Source organism: Amblyomma mixtum, chromosome 6 (assembly GCF_055824585.1).
Source record: "Amblyomma mixtum isolate Tamu chromosome 6, ASM5582458v1, whole genome shotgun sequence".
NCBI classification, from domain to species: domain Eukaryota; kingdom Metazoa; phylum Arthropoda; class Arachnida; order Ixodida; family Ixodidae; genus Amblyomma; species Amblyomma mixtum.
In genome coordinates this window covers 64,223,435-64,235,443 of record NC_143017.1, presented here as the reverse complement: position 1 = coordinate 64,235,443, position 12,009 = coordinate 64,223,435, and positions in this window count along the sequence as shown.

Sequence of the window (12,009 nt, the reverse complement as noted above, 5' to 3'; positions counted from 1 at the left end):
ACCACCTGGGGATTATGCAAAAAAACAGCGCGAACAAACGCGGACGTAAGGAAGAATACACAGGACCAAGCGCTGACTCTCAACTCAAGTTTAATCATAGGAAACCTGGGGATCTTTAACGGGCACTGACATGACACAGTACGCGGATGCTGTTTGTGTTCCACCTCCATCGAAACGCGACCGCCGCGCTCGGGTGTTTGGTTCCCCCTTCTGTCGATTGTTATCATTGTTGCTGGTATATTATTTCTCGCTTTCATAATCTTTCAGCTTAACATTGAAGTTGTGTTGCTTTTTATTTACCAAATGACTGGTCGCTACCCCGCAGCTGCAAGATGTTTGGTGCAAAAGGGCTCTCAGGAAATTGTCTTCATTTTGCTACTATTATGCTACACTATAATGTATTGTATTTCTCTAGTATTTCTTCTCCTTTCACTGTGTGAAAGCAAACAAAAATTCTAGGAAATTTAGTTTTCTTTGGAGGATTATACAGGGTCTGTTCTCAAAGTAGTAGGACTGGTTTTTTCCTGGGCGAACGGGCTAACGAGAGGCAGTTTGCGCGTGCAGGATCGTTTAAGGGGGATATTGGTAATGCTGGGGAAAATCGGCAGTCGGCTGCCGGCCGTTGAAGAGAGCAGGTCGCTTGGATTGTGGACCCCTGTCGAAACGTCTCGTCACGCAGAATCATGGAGTGTTTACTGGATCATCGATGCGCGATTAATTTTGTGTAAACCTTCGTCAAACTGGAAAAGAGACTCATGACATAATTAAGTAGGCCTACGGTGACGCTGCCATGGGTAGATAAGGTGTTTTTGAGTGGCACAAGCTTTACCGAGAAAGTAAGGAAAGAGTGGAAGGCGACGACCGCTCCGGACGCCCTTCGAACAGCAAGACCAACGAAAATGTGTAGCGAGTGAAACAACTACTCAACAGTGATCGTAGGATGAGTATCAGAGTGATTGCTGATGACTTGAGCATTCCTCAAACGCAAGTTTTTATGATCGTGACAGAAAACTTAGCCATGAGGAAAGTTTGCGCGAAGTTGGTGCCGCGAATGTTATCAGAGGAGCAAAAGGCCAACTGGAAAGCAATCTGCCAGGATCTTCTTCATTATGTAAATGGGGACCCCGATTTTTTGCCCTGCCCAAGGCGGCAACGCTGCCTCAGCCCCCCTACAGCCCCGACTTGGCCCTGCGAGACTTTTTTCTATTGCCGAGAATAAAATTGACGCTCAAGGAGAAACATCACGGATCGGTAGAGGCGGTTCAACACGCCGTGACGAGGGAGCAAAACCGCATTCCGGTCCAGGCGTTCCTGGAGACGTACCAAAACTTGAAAACTCTTTGGCAGCAGCGTGTAGGTGCGGATGGGTGCTACTTTGAAAAATTCTGATCGTTTGTGCTATTCTCATGAATAAATTTTATTTAAAAAAATGAGTCCTAGTACTTTTAGAAGAGAGCCTGTAGTGCTACTTTATAGTCTACAGGGTAAATATACCCCTCTGCACTCCTGATTTCAATGCTTTATGAGGAGTAATTCCCGAGGAAGGAGTAAAATCATGTAAAAAACTTTGTTTCCATATATTTTCTTGCCAATTTTAGGCTATTGATAACTGCTGCTTATAAACATAACATATGCAAACTTTACTTACCACAGCTGTGTGTACACCCTTCGTGCAGCATAGTTTTAATAACTATAAATATTCTCCGTACCAAAAGCATGTTCCTATTTTGAACTTAGTTACAAAACTACAAAATTTTGCATTCTACTGAAATGGAGAGCACACCATAGCGACAGTCGTACTTTCGCTACCCGTCAACGACCACTTCTAAGCACATCACGATGTCCTGAACATTCGCAACACATGCTTTGATTGATGGTATCGCAGAGAACATGGGCGTTTTCGCATGCCGTCCTCGGCAAAGTGCGGCTGCCAAAGCAAGAGTTTGATCCCTGGACCCTGTAATCAGCAGTTGAGTGGAAAAGCGATTCAGCCGCCGGGGGAGATTTAAAAAAGGTTCTGAAAGTTCGTCATTTCGTCCGACCAAAACAAAGGCGTTGTAGCACTTCGAACTCTGATGAAGAAAGTTTCTTTCACATTTGCATGCTGGCCGAGTTTCATTCCCCATTTCCGTTTTCCTGCTTACTTCTGCTGGCCATTCGTGCTTACTCGAGTCAAACAATGCAGCTGCCGAGGGAGAATTGCAAAGGCCGCTAGCGGATAATATTTCGGCTTGTTAAGCACTCATTTCGCGCCCCACAAAACAGGAAAATAAAAACTTGAAGGTTCAGGTGGGATAAGCTTTTGTTTTCGATGTAATTCGTAGGAAGCACGAAATCCCGTCATTGCTCTGACCCTTTTTTCAGAGTGTAGTGTTACGCACAGGCAGTTCTGATTACTTCAGAGAAGACTATCAGGGTCGGCATGGTGGTTCAGAGGTGAAAATACGCTCAACAGAATACTCTCTTTTGTTGTGTTCCAGCAAATGGCTGCAATCGTTGCTGTAACAGGAGGCTCTGCTTTTACTAGTTTTGGGCTTGATGTTCTTACGCGAAACGAGAATGTTTCTACTAAACTATACCATTCGTAACTAGAGCTTGACCTACATTCACAAAAGGTGGTGGAGGTTGGCGATTTGTGGCATCATTGAGGAACTGGTTGCATAAAAATATTCGCCTAGATCATGAAGCTTACTTCTGGCTGGCTGTAATACACTATGATACTGTCGTCTGCCGTATATGTTCTACTTACACGAGTATTTAGTAAACATACCACGTATTAGAAGGTCTCGAGAAAAAAAAATAGTATATTTCTCTTTCCGTTTGTTCTTTCTGGTGAGGTATATTCATTCGATCCATGTCGGAGTTTTTACTTACTTTCGCCATGCGAATTAAGTAAGCCACAAGTTATAGATATCCTTGCATCTTGCTAGCCTTCTTCGACAAAAGCTTAGGAGAGGGTATATAGGTGCGCTTAATCTCTAAGCGATCTCGCATAGTTCTACGGTTACGTATTTGAAAAAAATATAGGTTTTGAATGTTCAGGCGTTCTTTTATGTTCTCCGCATTTTGTTCTTTATTTACAGAATTATTTTTACATTTGCCGCTTCCGTACTCAAGACCTAACATCCCATTCAAGCATACATGTGCTACTACTGCGATAGGATAAATTGTTTGAGATCATGGCATTGTTGTGTGACTGACATATGACATGAAGTCTGTTCTAAAGCAGCGCCTAACATTACATTTTCACAATTTTCGAAATATTGTTAGAATGTATAAATTAGGTGACAAAAGAACTCCAACAGAAACTGAAAAAAATGACGGTGCGACTGCCGGTGAGTAGCAGCTTGGCTTTTTAAGCAAACTTGAAGTCAGGCGGCGGGTCACTGCATATTACTCAAGCGTTTCACTACTGCGGCAAAACAGAACAACAAATTTTTCGAGTATTTGTCTCTATTGACAATGAGTTCTAACATTTAGAATACACATCACAGAGGAACATGGTACGTTCCTAAAGCGCGCACTAACTACGGTCAACAAATGTTACGCCACATACTGCCATCTTTGTTAAACTCATTAGAAACTCAATAACAACTATATCTCTCCTTTAATGGGCTCATTGGAAATTCCTTTTTTTGTTTTGTTTGCGCTTGCTGTAGTATACACTGACGCCATGAATGCCGAACCAATTTTCTTTCCTTCTTAATAACTTATTATTTATGCCTGTGAATTTCAAAGCTGTTTTGTTTGTATCATTTTATGCTATACACTTTCTGGAATTTATTTCCTTTCAGCATTCTATCGTAATTTTTTTTTGCCTCTATGTATTTGTGTTATAGACCGTTCACTAATGTTTTGTTTCGTTTATCCATTATTGCATCTTTATGTTCTCTTTATTGTGCATAGTGCCATTTCTGTAGGGGGTACAGACCCCGTCAAGCCAAATCCGTTTGGCTTTTTGTCTGCACTCCCGTCATATGTACATGCATTGATGCAAATAAACATGAATTGAAATTTAATTAAACTAAGAGTGTAGGAGGGAGGAAGCGTTCTGAGGGAGCAGTTAAAGTTGCGAGTGTATTTTGAATATGTCAGGACACAAATAGGAGCCCCCTGCGCGGGCCTGGCTGAGTCTAGTTAAAAATTCGGTAGTCACCTACCTGGTAATACTCGGCCACCGCGCTTCGGCCACCCTGTTTACTAAGGCGAAAGCCTTTTATGGCTCATACTCGCGGCCATGACTGTGCGTCCGTCCGACCACCCATTACATCTGAAGTGAAAGTCCAGAAAAAAAATCCCAAAATCTTGTGCACATCGGGAATCGAAACACCATCCTTCCGTTCCATAGCCGAGCGTGCTCACCACTATGCTACGCCGACTCCCTGCCAACACATACGCAGTTCTCCTTGTCTAGCGTAAGGACGCTGGAGAGCGTTGCGCTGCGGGAAAAGCTTTCGCCTCATCGCACTTTAGATCACCAAAAGTGCCCCTTCTAATTTTTTCTTTTTTTTGTGAAACCAGCTTAGTGCTGCTTCTTTCTTTCGTCGAAATTCTTGGTTACGCCAAAGCGTGACGCCGAGTACTCCGAGCAGATTTTGTATATCACGCCTCACGCCTTTTCCTTAGTGAGACAGTCTTCCGGGCAAGGGAAGGAGGCCTCCGATTTCGAAAGTCGGCTTGAGCGTTTTGTACAGCCATTCCTTTACTAAAAGACTGGCCAAGATTTCGCTGACAACCTTGACATGAGGAATGCACGCGCGTTTGAGCCTTTGGCATGCGCATGGACCAGAGAAGGATTTGTTTAGTATTTCTTCAGTCTTTTTTTCTTTTTGGATACGTCTGTAGGCTTATGCCTAAGGAGCGAAGGAACGAGCAGCTGACTCGGGTCTCGGCAAGAATAGCACTGGTTGCCTTGGCTTTACGTGGCCCCGCATGAACATGATCAGCGAGCTCCGCCAGGCGGTCGAAGGTCACGTCGCCGGTCGCCGCGAGGACAATACGAATGGGCTGAGGGAGGCGGTTGAGGAAGAGCTCCAGCAGCAACGCAGTGTGGGTGGGGACGTTGCGCTCTCCGAGGAGTTGCCGCGTCCAGGCAACAGCAGTTGGGGTGGGCGCCGGTCACCAAGGTCCTTACAAGCTGCTGGAGGCGGGCACGGTCCGACCGCATGAGTCTCTCCAGCACCTTGGTCTTGAGGTGCTTATAAGGAGTATGTCTCGTCGGTGCGGAGAGAAGACTTGAGAGTTCGCAGACCACATCAGGAGGAAGCGGAGGGACAACCCGTTAATAGTGCGTTGGCTCCGAGGTGATGCGATTGAGGCTGAACTGCGCCTCGACCTGCAAAAACCAGACTTGCGGGTGCTGAGGCCAGAAGGCAGGAAGGCGAAGCCGCAGCGACGCGACGACCTGCCGGTGCGAGTCCTGTTCCGTGGAGGAGTCGCCCTTCCCATTCTGGTGTTCGTCCTAAATCTCCACTTGTAGGCTTATCCCTGAGGAGCGAAGGAACGAGCAGCTGACTCGGATCTCGGCAAGAATAGAACTGCCTGCCTTGGCTTCACGTGCCACAGCCCCGCGCCGTCTTTATTGTCTTTCTCGCGCGAGCAATCTTTGGCTGTGCCCTGGGCGCCACTAAAGGAGGGCTCTACATGTCGAATGAAGGAGCTGAGGTAGCCGCTTTTATGGAGGACAGAGACGACTCGGTTCTGGTCGCTTCGCATATCGTTCTCTTCACTTTGCGGTCGCGTAAGAGTGTTAAAAAGAACAAATTATTTTCTTTACTAGCCGCTTTTACGCATTTCAAAACTGATTCTTGAAATTACAACTAGTTGTAAGCAGTACAAGAAAGGGGGAAAAATCCAGGCGCCACATGCTGAGAAATAAAAGCGCGCAACACAAAATACAGCGGTGCAAATTGTATGAGCATTGTTAAAGTGTCACGCTGCCGCACTCAGCAGGATATTCGCCACACAGTATCCTTGGGAACATTTGTCGTACAGAGGGCAAGATTTCATTAAACTAACAAGGGTCGTTTTTAAAGTTTTCATTACAAACCTATATTTTATATATTTTAGGTGTCGTTATTTAGTGTCCTTATTACCTATGTTATTCGTGTACACCTAACCCCGTAGTATTGTAAACAAAAGCAAGCTATCCATTCCACACGGCCGTACTTTAGGTTTCGTGTCCGTAAACGGCGCAGTACAAACAGAGGAATGGGGAACTTGTCAAAACAGAGACGGCTACTCAAAGACGATGCCGGAAGCTCTCAAAGAGCTTTTTCTTCCTTCAGTTTATTTTCTTCCTTTGTACTGTATTTTTTTTTAATCTATTATAAAGTGCCTTGCACCAGTTGGAGGCAAAACGCATTCTTTTTTCTTCTGAATGCACGTGTAACAGCATATTAGAAGCAAAACGCTGTTGGTGGTTTTGTTTCTTAGTGGGAGCAACGTGAAAGAAATGGGCGGATGTTTGCCAGTCTGAAAACTTCTTTGCGCATGAAAAAAATTCAGAAGTTTGCAAGCAATCTAATAGTAGAAAGTTCGCGACTGATCGGAATGGTTTTCTCGACAGCTTGCGAGTTTCGTCCTTGAGACAGAACTTGGTTTGAGCTTTTGATGCTTTTCTCGACAGCTTGCGTGTTTCGTCCTTCAGAGAGAACTTGGTTTGAGCTTTTGATCGCATGTGGTGCCGTGAGTGCATTTTCTTCATTTACTTGCGCCGCATGTTTGCATTGAGGACTGCTTCTGCGACCAGTAATGGCATCTTTTGCTGCTGGGTTGCGCCCGCACTTTCATCGAAGACCCCTGCTGGATAATTTTGTGCGAGACTTGATCAGCAAACGCATACCTCTCATTGAGGTACACTCGCTCACAAGCCAACCTATACGCCTCGTGAGTGTTGGAACACCCCAGGCCGCCGTCCTGCCTCCGATGGTTTCTAGTATCGTTTTAAAACTACCCCGAAAATCCTCAGCAACATGCCAATCAAAACGCACGCGCTGTATGCAGAAGTCATAATCATTTCGACTAACAACGGCTAGACGCTGCCATACAAGCTGGCATAAAGCAGGCGGCTGAAACTGGTTTGGTTTGGTTTATGGGGTTTAACGTCCCAAAGCGACTAAGGCTATGAGAGACGCCGTAGTGAAGGGCTCCGGAATTTTCGACCACCTGGGGTTCTTTAACGTGCACTGACATCGCGCAGTACACGGGCCTCTAGAATTTCTCCTCCAAAGAAATTCTAGCCGCCGCGGCCGGGATCGAACCCGCGTCTTTTGGGTCAGCAGCCGAGCACCATAGCCGCTGAGCCACCGCGGCGGCGCGGCTGAAACTGGAGAACATTATGGCACCACATATGGCCTGCAGTGCCCCTCTAACAAACCAAAACTCATCCTCTTATGATAAAAAATAAACAAAAGACGCCCGCATGAAGGAATTATATTACGAACTGTGGGCCAACACATACCGGTAGTATAGAAAATTCGATTCTGGACCTCCAGCTACAAACTAAGGGCGCCAACCTGCAAGAAATTAACCGTCTGGGCACAGCAACTCTCCCGAGGCTACAACTCCTATAACTCAAAAGTAGTAGACAGCGCGTAATGAAGGTGAAAACACTGTTACCTAACTCAGGCTTCTGTCCTCAGGCGCACAGTCCACGTGGACCTTACACCTCACCCTTAAGGCAGATGAAAGAGAGAAATTAAAAACTCTTATCTGCAAAGCCTGCAAACAACGCCTTGGCCTCCCAATTTACATCTAAACTAAAAAAAATGTTTGTCACGGAGAGTCCACAACTACCTCGACGACCTAATCGAAGCTCAGCGACCCGCGTAATGCACTTGACTCGCCACTATACTTCTGCGGGCAGGAAAGAATTGACACCCTTCCCAAAAAACTCACTGCCCAGAAACGCGCCCCGAAAAGGAGACATACCCCCCATCCCCAATCCCACTCATTCTTCCTGGGAGGCTGCTTTACGGACCGCTCAGCCCGCGGGCCATAAATGGCTGGTGGATCGGGCTTTACGTGAAGCGCAAGCCCGTGGACTCCTGGACCAGTAGGGGACCACCCTGGAAGATTTTTTTTTTGGTGTAATAAAGTTGTTTCCATCCATCCCCCCAAGCTCCACCAATAACTACTGGTCAGTAGAAGAAGACGAGAGGCAGAGAGATTCAGTACGACACATAAAAACATGCACCCACAACACCCCGAAGCAGGGCGCCTGGGATGATTACGTGCCCTTCATTCCCGAATACATTCACGTCCTGGCGTAGTCTCTACGGACGTGGCATGATGCCAAAGTCATCAACGCATAGGGCTGTAGGAACAGGCAAAAGTGCCAGGATACTAAAACACGCTTACGTCAAAGCCCCCCTCCCCGCTCCTAACGGAAAACGTGGAAAAGTTCTCCATCGCGTCACCTATAGCCAGTATTGAAGCAACCACTATAGTATCCGACTCTACTGCTAACCGTAACTACTTCGATGACCGCATCAAGAGGACGGGCCGACCAATTCTGCTCACATATGCACACAATCAACTCATAAGCAACATATGGGTCCCAGCTCAGTCCTCCATCTCAGTCCACGAAGAAGCTCATGGCGCCGCTCGAGCTTTAACACACTGAGCACCCCGGAGAGAGGACGATCAAGGAGTTACACAACTTCTATTGACGTACAATGAAATCAAGCAAGATGACAGACTTTGGCGCCGCAAATTTCCCCTGGCACACCACATCTACGTAAATCGAAGAAGTTCACTGGCGACAACTATTCTTTTTATTCTTTTATTCAATAAACCCCTAAAGGCCCTCAATCGAGGGTATTACATAGGGGGGAGCAATGACACACAACGCAAAATAATGTTGAGCAAGCGCCAATGTGCAATACATAAGAACAGAAAGCACATGTAGAAAACAAAAGAAATAAACAAAAACCTGTAGTATACATTGTAATTTACACGAAAAAAAGAACAGATAGTGTTTTAGAGGCATAACAACCGCAGGAACAAAACAAAGAACAAAAAAGCTGAATGCAGCATGTGGTACAATCAATTAGTGAAGCTAAACAGACATTTGGGTAAGAAGGTCCTGAAACTTATTAAGATCCCGTTCAGAAGCGATGTGTGATGGAAGATTATTCCAGTCGACTATAGTACGTGGTATGAAAGAGTTAGCAAACGAAGAAGTGTGGCATGATATGCGTTTAACTTTCAGCGGGTGGTCGCGACGTGGAAAAAAAGATTCAGGTGATTGAAAAAAATCGTCATGGAGCAGAACATGGTGGTAAAGTTTATGAAAAAGGGTCAAGCGTGATAGTTTGCGGCGATGTGATAACGTATGAAGTTCGGCGCGAGCCTTTAGTGCGGTGACGCTAGTATGACGAGAATAATCAGAAAAGATGAATCTAACGGCACGGTTTTGCAAAGATTCCAAGTCATCAATAAGGTATGCTTGATCCGGGTCCCAGATGGCCGACGCATATTCGATTTTAGGCCGTATTAAGGTAACATATGCCAGTTTTTTCAGGTGGAAAGGCGCTTGTTTAAGGTTACGTTTTAGAAGACCCAGAGACCCAATACCGTCACCCTAGCTTAATAAATAAAATGTCCTCCCCTCTATACACAGATCAATGCCCAGTATGCGACAACTATAATCTGCAACACATTGTACGCTACAACTCCCAAGCGAATACTATCACGAACGAACTGTGGGAGACCTTGCTAATCAGCTCGGATCCGGCTGTAGTTAAGAAGATCGTCAGCGGGGCCTGGGCGGCACCCAGTGCCGGAGAACGTTCCTTTCAAGATTCAGTCTTATACGTGATAACGCTATCAAAAATAAGGCTTCTTTAACCCCGTTACGATCACCAGAACCCTGACCCCCTAGTCAGATTTGTTTGGCTGGAATCTCTGGCAGGTGGCAGGCTCTACAGCCAGGCGGCGATGTACGAGACAGACGCATAACGTTGCTGTCTATGTTGGCAGTATTTTCATGGGTGTCTGTACCTCCTGTAGCTGGGAAGATATCAGCTGAGAGCCCTCCACTGGCGGGAGATGTGGAAGTCGTCGGCAATCCACCAGCTCCGGTGTGCATGGTGTAGACGAGTGAAAAACACCGGCGAAGGCAGCTTGGAACCTGGCCCCAGCTAATTAGTGGGTAAACGGTGAGGCCCATGGCTGGAGTGTAAGGTCGGGATAATTGGAGGTTGGAAGGTGTGGATTCCGTGTCTTCACTTCTTCTTTTTTTTGGGCGGTGACGCCTACGTTTTTAGCTTTGTTTTAGCTGTCATGTCCGATGAGGCTAAGGCCCAGCCACCTGGCCGACACCATCGCTGGGCCGCAGAAAGTCCCTCATGAGATCATACCTCGTTAGGGACAGAATAAAAAAAGAAATGAAAGCAACAGAATGTATAACAGAAATAAACAAAAAAATAAATGAGGGGAAGAATAAACAAACCTGGGCTGCACCCAATGGCGAAGAACGCCATTAAGCTCATCCCACGATACTTACAAATAATTATATGTTTTCATCACCGCCACCACGGAGATATTATAGCAGGGGCAACTGCAAGTTTTTCGTACGCACGAGAGGCCAAAATAGGACGCGGAAAGATAGCGCGCTTAGGCTCACAGTCGTGTGCAAATGTAGAGTGTGAAGAACGAAGCCGTACCTATTTCGCTGTTTATCGTACTGTCTGTTCATTTTCAAGCATATATTCCACTTTACTGAAGAAAACCTAAGTTATCAGGATCACTTTTACGCAGTAATTTGTTCCTTGGTCACTGTTCTTTGGTCACTTGGACTACTTTTGTACGAACGCCACTGCAACTACAATGTCGAAGAAACTGTAGTTAGTGTCCGATGACCAATTCGCCTCCTTTGCAGACTACCAGGAAGCGTGTATGCTCCTGTACCTACATCGAATATTTGAATATGGCGGTCATTGCAGTGAGATTAGTTTCACAGTCTTCATTTTATTTGGTTTTTCCATTATTCTACAGCGCACCCAGCGTACCGAAATTTTGTAAGTAGGACGACAAGGTTAAATTATTTACTATAATGCAGCACTACAGTACGCGGGACAATAACGTTACAGCCTCTTAAAGATTGTGGCTAAACAATGCGAATTGCCTTTACACCCAAGAGAGGAATAAGCCGGGCTAGTTGGTACATTCTTTGCATAAAAACAGCGCACACAGACGGGACCAAGAAGAGAAGACGCAAACACAGGCGCTGTGTGTTTGTGTCTTCTCTTCTTGGTCCCATCTGCTGCGCTGCTTTTATGCGAAGAATGTGCCTTCACACTGCGTGGATATACCAGAAACCTCCGTGACAGAAGTCTGCTCTTAGTCTAGCTGAAAATGTGAGTGTGAAAGGAAAGAGCCGAAATACGTGTTTTGAAAAAAAAAAAAAAAGCTGTGGGCTGTCATGGAATTGAATGAGACGAATGCGATGCGATGCCAGTACCTTTCGCTTTTCAGTTGATCGCTTCCCCATTACGTCTTTTAATTACATTTTCACGTCGGTTGTTCTTCGGTTGGTGAACGGGCTGCAGGGGGGACGTAGTTGGATGAGTGACGCTTTTGATGACCTTCACTCTCACCAGGGAGTCTGGTTCTTTTGGAGGGTGGAGGCGTGATTTGGCGAGGTTTGACACGCCGACGGTGTGAGAGACTGTCGCTCATAACCCTAAAGCAGCAAAAGTATGAAGTATATTTTTAAAGCGCGCTAACACCGCTGTGCCCACAGGAATTTCATGGGTACACTTACCATCCGGCATAAAGGTAAGCCGCAAAGACTTCCTTCTTGCCTTAAATTTGAGCTAGAATTGCGAATAAAATATAGACTCCATACGAAGAAAATGCGCGCAGACGCTGTTGCGTGCATCGTTATACCTCATGTCTGAATTCTTTAGGTAGCGGTGCTGCCATGACCTATATAGTTCACGATTCTCACCACTTCTCTTCACCACGGATAGTAAACATACATTTAATATGAAGTGCGAAGTG